The sequence below is a fragment of the Delphinus delphis genome, chromosome 17 (genome assembly GCF_949987515.2).
Source record: "Delphinus delphis chromosome 17, mDelDel1.2, whole genome shotgun sequence".
In the NCBI taxonomy this organism is placed as follows: domain Eukaryota; kingdom Metazoa; phylum Chordata; class Mammalia; order Artiodactyla; family Delphinidae; genus Delphinus; species Delphinus delphis.
Window position 1 is genome coordinate 9,787,815 of NC_082699.1, and position 13,215 is coordinate 9,801,029.

Sequence of the window (13,215 nt, forward strand, 5' to 3'; positions counted from 1 at the left end):
GAACCTATTAATACATAACGAGGCTACAATGTAATTAATATCGTTTGTTTTGATTTTCCGTTAAATCTGCTTTAGTAATAAGAATGCAAGGTAATTATCCAGAAAGCCTTTTCAACAAATGTCAGTTTTCATTGATTAAAAATCATGAGTGCTTCATTTGAAATGATATTTACAAGCATGCTTTAAGCCGAAATGAATAATTATCAGGTTATTGAACTGCGAGTTGTCTGCAAAGAATTGTTTACTTTTTCTTTGTTTTGGTTTCGCGCTAAGGCTTGATCTCAAATAATAGAGGACAAAAAAACAGAGGGTGTTGAGAAGAAATGTCATGCTTTTGCTTTGAGGGATTTCATTTTCTTTATTTAATGTTGAAGCCACAGTTTCCCTCCTGTGTTGGCTGTGGAATCTCCAAAGCTGAAGTTTGGGGAGGTGAGAGCCAGACATTGTTGCTTGGGAGGGACTTGAAGCTGTCGTCACCAGCCATCTAGAGTTCCTCTGTTTTCCTGGGATCCTGCTGCACTTAATGGTAGCTGTGCTGAGCAGACTCGGGCGTTCCTTTTCACTCTATGATGGCTTTTTCTCCTACATATTTCTCTTTTATTCTTTCACATAAAACAGTGGGAAAGTAGTCTGTCATATGTTATTCAGAGTCGTGTGAATTCAGAGCCCTTTGTTTTTTTTCAGGGCCTAAAGAATGGGCACCACGACAACCCACCAATGTAGACTGCAGTGTATTCCCGTTTACAAACAAACATGTGTGTACAAATCAAGTGACCCAAATTATGCACTGCATGGACTTAAAAATAATGTCCTTGTGTGACTAACTCTTATTTGTTGTACTCCAACAAAATGACAAAAATCCGTGACTATATGCTCTCTCCATTCACTTACCCACTGTCCTTTGCCCCAAACACTCTTGGAGATGTTTGAGATACTGCAGCAAAAAAGCTGCCCAGGGCCCCTACCTTGTGGACCTCGCCTTTGAGCCCAGGAGACTGACAATAATGAACAACGTGTAAAGTATGGAGGGTGTCAGATGGTGATAGATGCCATCCAGAAGATTGAACAGGGCAGTGGATGGGGGGTGGGCCTGGGCAGGGAAGGAGTTTCGTTTGCTATTAGGTCATCGGAAAAGCCTTGCTGAGACAGTTGAGCAAAGCCTTGTAGAGTGTGAGAGTGAGCCATGTGGGAATCTGGGGGAAGAGCATCTTAGCCCCGGGAACAGGACGTGCGAAGACCCTACTGTGGTGGGAGGCTGGCTGTGGAAGCAGAAGAAGGAGGCCAGTGTAGATGAGACAGGGCGCCAGAGGAGGAGAATAGTAGGAGAGACAGTAGACGGAATTGGAGAGTAAAATGAAACACCCACTTCCTGACAGCTCACATCTGTCATAAAAGATGTACTGTAATGACTTGAGGCTAAGAGACTGTTGATCTGATGGGCAACTTATGGCCTTTTTTCTGAGTCTTTCTGTGTAAGCAGTATAGGAACTAAGCCACTAAATCAGTGACCATCACAACGGGACTACTCTGGGTTCTGGGATCCGGTCAGAATTCATCCCTGGCCGTGGTAATTAGGCAACTTGGTAATTTTTTTGTTTTGCGGTACGCGGGCCTCTCACTGTTGTGGCCTCTCCCGTTGCAGAGCACAGGCTCCGGACGCGCAGGCTCAGCGGCCATGGCTCACAGGCCCAGCTGCTCCGTGGCATGTGGGATCTTCCCGGACCGGGGCACGAACCCGTGTCCCCTGCATTGGCAGGCGGACTCTCAACCGCTGCGCCACCAGGGAAGCCCGATAATTTTTTTTTTAAGAGAGAAGGTAACAAAGAGAAACAATATTAGAGATGAAAAGAATGACCATTTTGTTGTAATTGAAAGCAGTGTTGGACATAGGTACAGGTGTATGCGTTAAAGGTGACAGGGTTTTCAGATGAAATTCTGAGTTTTCTTCTACATTATGGTATTTTGGTAACTGTCTTCATAGGAAAAATGGACCAAATTTTTGAATATCGTATTCTTGATTCCTGACACTCAGGGTGTTCTGTCTCTCCTTTTAGTTTTTCTTGGGTTCTCCTTAAACAGCAGGAGAAAACCGAGTAGCATGTTTGGTTGAATGATTAGATTAAGGTGATGGGGAGAGAGGAAGGGAACTCGGATTGTTTTGGGGTTTACTTTGGCTAGGCACTGTACTAGGAATTGCACGTTACCTTCTTTTTTTTTTTTTTTTTTTTTTTCCGATATGTGGGCCTCTCACTGTTGTGGCCTCTCCCATTGCGGAGCACAGGCTTTGGACGCGCAGGCTCAACGGCCATGGCTAACCGGCCCAGCCGCTCCGCGGCATGTGGGATCCTCCCGGACCGGGGCACGAACCCGTGTCCCCTGCATCGGCAGGTGGACTCTCAAACACTGCGCCACCAGGGAAGCCCACGTTACCTTCTTTTGTCCTCACGGCTCTCTGAGGTGGGTGGGCAAACTGCTCAGCCCTCTAAGCAACCCTCTCTGTGCTTCTGACTCCATCACACCTCCATGGAAGGAAGATTCCATTAAGAGATAAGGTAGAGAGTGCGAAGGTGTGAAAAATCAGGATCCACATCTATTAATGGTGGCTACCAGGAAATGAAATGCTAATTCAAGGTATTTTCTTACCTCATTAGAGAGAACACCCTCTCCAGGCGCCTTTAGGGCTTGGAACCATCACCTCCCTCCAGCATCAGGGAGCACTGCTTGCTTTGGTTACAGTTGTTGTCTGTCAGAAGCACAAATCTTGAAAATACCCAAGGACCCAACCAGTAAATGATCAAAAAGTTTGCACTTAGGGTGGATGAAAATCTGGGAAATGTGAAGACCCTTAGTAATTCTATGGCATCAGAAAATTAAATTTCTGTAATAACAAATTACGATATAATGAGGTCACATTAGTGGAATAAGAGGCCCAGATGCCTCAATGATTTAATCTCTCTCTTCACATAAGCTTGCACCGAATTTTAATGAGTATTTTTTTTTTTTTTTTTTTTTTTTTTTGCGTTACGCGGGCCTCTCACTGTTGTGGCCTCTCCCGTTGCGGGGCACAGGCTCCGGACGCGCAGGCTCAGCAGCCATGGCTCACGGGCCCAGCCGCTCCGCGGCACGTGGGATCCCCCCAGACCGGGGCACGAACCCGCATCCCCTGCATCGGCAGGCGGACTCTCAACCACCGCGCCACCAGGGAAGCCCTTTAATGAGTATTTTGATTGATAACATATTTAGTTCAAAATAGGTCTTTGAAGACAGCTGTAAGAGTATTAACATTTAAAAGATGCTATGATAGAAATTCATTTCATTAAGTAGCTGATAAGAAAAAAATTACTGTATAAACCTGCTAGTGTCAGACATCCTGTTATGACCCATCTACCCCTACTGAGCAAAGAGGCAGTAATATATCTTTATTGGACTATTTTTGAACACTGTAGGAGCTCATTTTCCTGATTTAAGATAAAGCCAAGTGACACCAATGAACCAGGTACAGTAAATGCAGTAAATTCAAGAAAAGAGAATTTCAAGTCAAAGCTGCCTAAATATGAAATGGCTTTGGTGCTTCAGCTCTTGGTAAAATTGCAATGGCTTTGAGGGCTTAGGGATTATCCTGGTGGGGCTGAAAGCTTAGACCAGTGCTATCCAATAGTAACATAACGTGGGCCACAAATGCAAGCTATATATATATACTGTTAGAAATTCTAGGGGCCAAATTAAAGTAGTAAAAAGACACAGGTGAAAATAATAAATGTGATTTAACCCCAGCTGTTTAAAATATTACCATTTCAACATGTAATCAACATAAACATTATTCATGAGATATTCTATATGTATTTTTTGCACTAAGTCTCCAAACCACACCCTAGTCCTTCTGCTCCGGAGAATGTAGAGCAAGATCAATTCCTCATCCGTATGACAGCCCCTTTCACATTCTGCCAAAGGTCTTTCCTCCCTAAGTCATCTCTGACATACTAAATACCCAAATTCTAATAACTCTTCTTCTTCTTTTTTGTTAATGCGGTACGCGGGCCTTTCACTGTCGCGGCCTCTCCCGTTGCGGAGCACAGGCTCCGGATGCGCAGGCTCAGCGGCCATGGCTCACGGGCCCAGCCGCTCCGCGGCATGTGGGATCCTCCCGGACCGGGGCATGAACCCGCGTCCCCTGCATCGGCAGGCAGACTCTCAACCACTGCACCACCAGGGAAGCCCTCTTCTTCTTTTGAGTCTTTATATTTTCCTGGTCACTGTCCTTTGGATGTCTTCCGGGTTAAACAAGTAACCTTCAAAAGTTTGATTCTCAGAATTGGTCTTAATGAGTGTAATGGGACTGTCACCCACCTTGAGCTGAATTAATGCCCCTAATAATGCAACAGGCTATTAGACCAAGTTGATAGTTTACTAGATCGGACAGTAGACTCAATTAAAGGGTTCAGGGTGAAACTGTCAATTTCTTCTGCCAAGAGATGCCCTGAAGCCAGGGGTGTGTATATTAAATAAAGCTTTAATTTCAAGGCCCTCTCTTGCATGGGCCCCTCCAAGGCCCTGGGAGGGCCTTAGCAGTATATTCATAGGGTCATATCACGTTGTAATTTTACAAAAGTGAGATATTTTACTGTCTTTTTCCACTTTGACTTAACCTTCGTGTTTCTCCTCATGTTTGGAATGGCTATGAATGTTTCTGGAACTGAGCTAAGGAGGAACTGAGTTGGGAGTGTACTTAGTTTGGATTCAGTGAGACAATTATGTGGTTTAAAGTCATTTCATGCATTACAACTGGACACATAGATGTATAGTTGTTTCAAGCTGACCAGTGTAGAAATGTGTTCCAGAAATCTTTCTCCTTTCCCCTGGGCCTACTCAACCTGCATTAAAACACAATTGTAAGGTCAGAGATTGTATATCAATATGACACATACTATAGATCCTAGACCGAGAAGCTACACTGTGGAAATTTCTTTCAATCATCCATGTATAACTGCAGTAATGATTTTGTTCTTATTGACACAGTTAAAACAGAAACTGTTGGGACTTCCGTGGTGGCACAGTGGTTAAGAATCTGCCTGCCAATGCAGGGGACACGGGTTCGATCCCTGGTCTGGGAAGATCCCACATGCCGCGGAGCAACTAAGCCCGTGTGCCACAACTACTGAGCCTGTGCTCTAGAGCCCGCGAGCTACAAGTACTGAGCCCACGTGCCCAGAGCCCGTGCTCTGTAACAAGAGAAGCCACCACAGTGAGGAGCCTGTGCACTGCAATGAAGAGTAGCCCCCGGTCGCCGCAACTAGGGAAAGCCCACGTGCAGCAACGGAGACCCAACGCAGCCAAAAACAAATAAATAAATTTATTAAAAAAAAAAAAACAGAAACTGTTGTCAGATATATACTTGATAATAGGATATATACAGTTATGACAACATATATATTTTGTCTTTTTTGACGGACTTACGCAAAATAGAATTTATTAGACTTCCTGTGTTTTTAGGATACAAACTTATAGTTGTACTATAGTGAGTAGGTCTTCCATAAGAAAATAAGTTGAAAGATATTTCCCCAAGTTTGGCAGTAGTACTGAAAATTTATGTGACATAAAGAGTAATGATGTCAAAGGAATTATGAAATCAAAGGAAACTTTCTACACGAGAAATTATGAAAAACAAATTTCGATCAACGAAATCAATAGAAGATTGAAATATCTTTCTGTTCTCTCTAGAAAAATATTGCAAAATTAGTGTCATATGAAGAAGTGATTCAAGCGTACATAGCCAAAAACCTGTAGGAAAATCGTATTACACAGCTATGTCAGGTAGTAAATTAATATAAATATTATGTTATTTTTCTGGTGGTTGTGATATTTTTGGTAGTTACCAGTTTTTTTAAGTTTATTTATTGTGATTTCTTTTTTCATTCTTGTTAAATATGTTTACTTAGTAAATAATAATTATTATTTAATGAATAATGAATACTTAATTTTGTGTTGTAACTTTGCACTCTGGAAGAGTCTTTTCTTCTGTTATTTCTAAAGGTTTCAGGTCCCATGAAATCTGGATCCACTCCTATCTGCAGCAATCCTGTTGGTAAAAACTATCCATCACTCAAAACCAACATCAAATGTCACAAAGAACTTTGACCAGTGTTCCTTTTACTTATTTAATCAAGGAATTAAGTAAAATTTTGAGAAAAAAAGACCAAGGACAAATTTTCCTAAGCCTGTTAAATTATTTGGCCAGTGTTGTTGTGAGGATTAAATAAAAGGATATTTAAATAATTTTTGGAATATGAAGGCCCTCAATTAATGTTAGTTTTATAACTGTTATAGATTTTATTTTGATTTTTAATTTTTAAACCTTCTTATTTGGAAACAATTTGAAGCTCACAGAAAAATTACAACAATAGAAATAGTACACAGAATACCAGTATACCCTTTAGTAAGACTGACCTATTTTTACTCTTGTACCCCATTTGCTTTCATTTGCTTTATTATTTAATCATCAATCCCTCTCTCTCTTTCTCTCTGTTTCTTGGACACTATCAATTTTAGTAAAAATAATGTTGATACCATTATTTTACTGTCATTATTCCAGTTTTGTTGTGTTCCAATAATGTCCTTTACTGAATTGTTTTTCCTTTTATTAAAGAATCCAATCTAGAATCAGCTATTGTATTTAGTTATATTTCTTTAACCTACTTTAATCTGGAAAAATTTCCACAGATTTTATTTATTTTTTATGACACTGGCGCTTTTAAAAGAATTCTACATCCTTTCCTCTCTTTTAATACAACTGTCTCTTATTTTGGGATTGCCCAAAGTTTCCTCATGATTAAAATTAGGTTACATTTTCCAAGATGGAACAGAAGAGATGTTTGTGTCCTTCTGAGAGTGTTGCTTCTAGACATACACAATGTCCATGTGCCCCTCATTGGTGATGTTAATTTTGATTACTGGGTAAAGGTGTTACTTGCTTTGTCACTGTATAGTTACTACTTTTTCTCTTGCAACTACTAGACATCCATAGGGAGGCTGTAAGGTTATGCACGTATTGTGGTTGGTCCTCATCAAAAATTTCCCCTGTATTTAGCATCCATTGATAATTCTTGCTTGAAACAGTCTTTATTCCAATGGTGCTAAACTAATTTTCTAACTACACCTTTCCAATCACATTTACCTATTGGCTCTTGAAATTGTACTGTAAGCAAGAGCTTTGTCTTCTCCATTATTTATTTGTTTAGATGCTTAGTTATCTATTTGTTATCAATAGACTCATGAATTTCTGTTTTTGCAGTGGTCTATAATTAATTACTGTCCTTAATTATTATTATTATTATTTTTTTTTGTTTTTTGTTTTTTCAGTACGCGGGCCTCTCACTGCCGTGGCCTCTCCCGCCGCGGAGCACAGGCTCCGGACGCGCAGGCCCAGCGGCCATGGCCCACGGGCCCAGCCGCCCCGCGGCACGCGGGATCCTCCCGGACCAGGGCACGAACCCGCGTCCCCCGCACTGACAGGCGGACCCCCAACCACTGCGCCACCAGGGAAGCCCCCTTAATTATTTTGATGTTTAAATTGTCCAAGATTTGCCAGTGGGCGCTCCTTCATATCCTCATGACATACAACTACTGTTTTGTTGTTGGTGGTGATTGTTTTTTTTTTTTTTTTTTTGCGGTATGCGGGCCTCTCACTGTTGTGGCCTCACCTATTGTGAAGCACAGGCTCCGGACGCGCAGGCTCAGCGGCCATGGCTCATGGACCCAGCTGCTCCGCGGCATGTGGGATCTTCCCGGACCAGGGCACGAACCCAGGTCCCCTGCATTCGCAGGCGGACTCTCAACCACTGCGTCACCAGGGAAGCCCATGGTGATTGTTTTAACATTTAACATCTGGGGACTCACAGGGTGCCCAGGTTGATTTTGTTCCCAGCTTGCAACAGGCCTGGAGTTAGCCATTTCTCTGAAGAGAACTGTTTCCATTTGGTAAAGAATGGTATTAGGGACCAAGATGTTTTTGATTTTTGATAGAGATCAATATCACTTTTCTAAATGAATTATTCCTGGATTCTACCTTTTTTCCTTTTGAAAATCAGAATCTCTCCCTTATTCAAGTCTTCTACAACTTCTTCATAATTACTATCATTCTGCAAGTTTATATTAACAGACCCTTTATTAGTTTAAGATGTATTTTACTTTGACCCAGTGACTTGAATTCATTTTCCATTGTGGGATACTCTTTATTAGCTCATCTTTTTTAAAATTCTGTATCTTCATTGCAGTGTAGTTTTCTGTCTTTCCTGTTTTAAATGCATTGTGTTTAATGGAATAGAAATAAAATATGATTTAATTAGCTATTTATTTTTATCACCCTTTTAAAATGGAACATAACATACACACAATAAAGTGCCCAAATCTTAAGTGTACAGCTCAATGAATTTTTACAAATTAAATACACCTGTGTCTCTACTATTTATATCACAGTATAAAAACTTACAAACAGCCCAGAAGTTGCCCTAGTGCACTGTATCACTCATTACCTTCCTCAAAATATCCATTTTTTCCAACAATGTTTTGTAGTTTTCATTGTACAAACCTTGTACATCTTTAGTTAAATTTATTCCTGAGTATTTTATTTTTTATATTTTATAAATGGAATTTTCCTTTTTATTTACTTATTTTTAAAACTTATTTATTTATTTTTGGTGGCATTGGGTCTTTGTTGCGGTGCGCGGGCTTCTCATTGCATCAACTTCTCTTGTTGCGGAGCACGGGCTCTAGGCACATGGGCTTCAGTAGTTGTGGCTCACGGGCTCTAGAGCACAGGCTCAGTAGCTGTGGCGCACGGGCTTAGTTGCTCTGCGGCATGTGGGATCTTCCCCGGCCAGAGCTCGAACCCGTGTCCCTTGCATTGGCAGGTGGATTCTTAACCACCAGAGAAGCCCTAAATGGAATTTTCTTAACATCATTTTAATTGTTTAGTGCTAGAATATAGAAATGCCATTGATTTTTTTTGTATATTGATCTTGTATCCTGAAACCTGCTAAACAAATTTATTACTTCTTCTGTTTTATTTTTTCTGTAGAATTTTTAGGATATGTACGTATATTTCATCAGCAGGTAGAGAAAATTTTATTTTTTTCTTTCCAATTTGGATGTTTTTATTTCCATTATACTTTTAATTGCCTTGGCTAGAACTAATACAATGATGAATAGATATGGCAAGCTAGCCTTGTCTTGTTTCTGATCTTAGTGGGAAACTTTTTATTCTTTCACTATTAAATATGATGTTATCTGTGGATTTTTTTGTAGATCCCTTTTTATCACGTCAAGAAAGTTCTCTTCTAATCCTAGTTTTTTGAGTGTTTTTAGTGTGAAAGGGACTTGGATTTTGTCACATGCTTGCCCTGTGTCTATCAAGATGATCATGTGGTTTTTGTCCATTAATCTGTTAATGTGGTGTATTACATTGCTTGATATTCATATGTTTAAACAGCTTTGCATTCCTGGGATAAATTGCACTTGGTCATGGCATATAATCCTGTTTATAGTTTGCTGGATTTAGATTTTGTTGAGGATTTTTTACATTTATATTTGTAAAGGATATTGTTCTATAGTTCTCTTTTCTTGTGATGTCTTTGTCTGGTTTGAGTGTCAAGGTTATACTGGCCTCATAAAATGAATTAGGAAGTGTTCCCCCCTATCTGTATTTTGGAGGTTTATTAAATAATGGTATTAATTCTTTAAATGTTTGGTAGAATTCACCAGTGAAGACTTCTTATCTTGTACTTTTCTTTGTAGGAAGGTTTTTTTGTTGTTGTTTTCTGTTTTTTTGTTTGTGTGTTTTTTTTGTTACTGATTTAATCTCTTTAGTTGTTACAAGTTAATTCAGATTTTCTATTTCTGTTCTCAATTTCAGTAGTTTCCATCTTTCTAGGATTATTAACATTTCATCTAGATTATCTAATATATTGGCATAGAGTTGTTTATAATAATCCCATATAATCCTTTTTATTTCTGTGGTTGGTAGTAATGTCCCTCTTTCATTCCAGTTTTTGGTTTTTTTCATCCTCTTTCTTTTTTGCTTGATCAACCTTTTTAGTGTTTTATCAAATTTGTTGATAATTTTTAAGAATCAACTTTTGGATTCATTAATTGTCTCAATTGTTTTCATATTATATATTACATCAGTTTTCACAATTTTTTTTCTTTTATTTGATTTGGATTTAATTTGCTCTTCTTTTTCTAATTTCTTTAGGTGAAAATTAGGTTATTGAATTAGGATTTTATCTTTTTTAAATGTGTACATTTAAAGCTATAGATTTTCCTCTGACCACAACTTCACCTGCAAATCATGAGTTTCGGCATGTTGTGTTTTTGTTTTCATTCATATCGAAGTATTTTCTAATTTTCTTTGTCATCTCTTCTTTGATCCATTGATTATTTAGGAGTATGCTGTTTAAGTGTCATATATTTGTGGATTTCCCAAATTTTCTACTGTTTTTAATTGTTAATTTCATTCCATTGTGGTCAGAGATGTACTTTGTATAATTTCAATTCTTTTAAATTTATTTAGGCTTGTTTATTGGCCTAAAGTATGTTCTACTCTGGAATATGCTCCATGTGCACTTGAGAAGAATGTGTATTCTGATATTATTGGATGTAATGTTCTATAGAAGTTTATTAGCTCAAACTGGATTGAAGTGTTAAGGTCTTTTATTTCATTATTAATCTTCTGTTTAGTTATTCTGTCCATTATTCAAAGTGGGATATTAAAGTCTTCTACTTTTATTGTCGAAATGTCTATTTCTCCCTTCAATTCTATTAGTTTTTGTTACATGTGATTTGGGGATATCTCATTAAGTGCATATTCATTTATAATTGTATCTTCTTAATGGGCTGATCTTTTCATCATCATATAATATTCTTCTTTGTCTCATATAATTTTTTTCATAAAATCTATTTTGTCTGATATTAATACAGCCATACCAACTCTCTTTTGGTTTACTGTTTAGATGAAATATCTTTATTTATCCTTTCACTTTCAATCTGTTTGAGTCTTTAAAGTGAGTCTCTTATAGACAGCATATAGTTAGATCATTTTAAAAAATCCATCTTGCCAGTCTCTGCTTTTTGATTGGAGAGTTTAATCCATTTACATTTAAAATAGTTACTGATGAAAAAGAACTTAATTCTGCTGCTTTGCTGTTTGAATTCTATGTCTCATATCTTTTTTTGGTGTCCTTTATTTCCCCATTACTACCTTCTTTTGTGTTAAATATTTTCTAGCCTGTTATAGTATACCTCTTTAATTACCTTGTCATTCATTTACTATACATTTTTGAATTATTTTCTTAGTGGCTGCCCAGGAGATGACAATTAGCATCTTAATTTATAATAATCTAATTTGGATTAATACCACTTAGTTTTAAAAGTATATAAAGAAATTTGTTCTTGTAGAAGTTTGTTCCCACCTTTGTGTTGTTGTTGTTACAAGTTCATCTTTATACATTGTGTGCCTTTCAACATAGATTTATAATATTGCTTTATGCAATAATCTTTTAAGTAAGAAAGGAGAAGAAAAGTGTTAGAATAATAAATTTATACTGACTCCTGTATTTACCTATTTAGATACCTTTATTGGTGTGCTTTATTTCTTCATGTGATTTTGAATTACTCTTTAGTCTTTCCATTTCAACCTGAAAACTCCCTTTTAAATTTCTTATATTGGAGGTCTTCTAGTGATGAATTATTTCACTTTTTATTTATCTGAGTATATCTAAATTTCTCCTTCATTTTTGAAATATAGGTTTGCTAGTTATAAAAGTTTTGGTTGACAGTCCTTTCCTTTTAGCACTTGAGTATGTCATCATCACAGTCCTCTGGCCTCTGTGGTTTCACATGAGATATCAGCTGTTAAATTTAATGAGAATCCCTTGTATATGATAAATCACTTCTTTCTTGCTACTTTCAAGATTCTTTCTTTGCCTTCCAGTTGTTTGATTATAATGTGTCTAGGTATGGATTTGTTTGTGTTTATCCTACTTGGGCTTGTTGAGCTTTTTTGATATGTAGATTTATATATTTTTTAATCAAATTTGGGAAGTTTGAGGTTATTATTATCAAGTATTCTTTTTTTTTTTTTTGCAGTATGCGGGCCTCTCACTGTTGTGGCCTCTCCCATCAAGTATTCTTTCTTTCCTTTTTCTCTCTCCTTTCCTCCTGTGACTCCCATTAAGCATATGTTGGTATGCTTGATGGTGCACCATAGGTATCTGAGACTTTATTTTTCTTTCTTCTTTTTGCTTTTTGTTCCCCAGATTTGAAAATCTTAATTGACCTATTTTAAAGTTCAATGATTCTTTCTTTTGCCCGCTCAAATCTGTTGTTGAGCCCCTCTAATGAATTTTTCATTTTGGTTATTCCACTTTTCAACTTCAGAATTTCTATTTAGTTACTTAAAAAATTATTTCTAGCTCCTTACTGATATTCTCCATTTGGTGATATATTATTTGTATACTTTCCTTTTGTTGTTTAGACATGGTTTCCATTAGTTTTTTTGGTTTTTTTTTTGGCGGTGCGCGGGCCTCTCACTGTTGTGGCCTCTCCTGTTGCAGAGCACAGGCTCTGGATGCGCAGGCTCAGTGGCCATGGCAAATGGGCCCAGCTGCTCCACAGCATGTGGGATCCTCCCGGACCGGGGCACGAACCCGTGTCCCCTGCATCAGCAGGCGGACTCTCAACCACTGTGCCACCAGGGAAGCCTCCATTAGTTTTTTGATAATATTTAAAATGACTGATTTAAAGTCTTAAGATGTCCAGTAAGTACAACAGCTAGTCTTCTTGGATAAAGTTGCTATTGACAACTTTTTTCCACATATGGACCATATTTTCTTATTTATTTGCATGTCATATAATTATTTCTTTATAACTGGATATTTAAAATGATATAATATGGCAACTCTGGAAATAAGATTCTCTCCCCTCCCCAGGGGTTATTGTGGCTATTGGCTGTTCTTGTTGTTGTTGCTATCTGTATATTCATTTGGATATTCTAAATATATAATAATATGTTTTTCAACAATTAGTGTTTTATTATTCCTTTAAAAATTTTTATATGTGTATTTCTTCTTCTTGTCGTATTGCACTAGTTAATTCCTCCAGTGAATGTACTGAAGTGACAGAAGATATCATTGTCTCATTTTTGATTGCATAGAGAATGCTCTC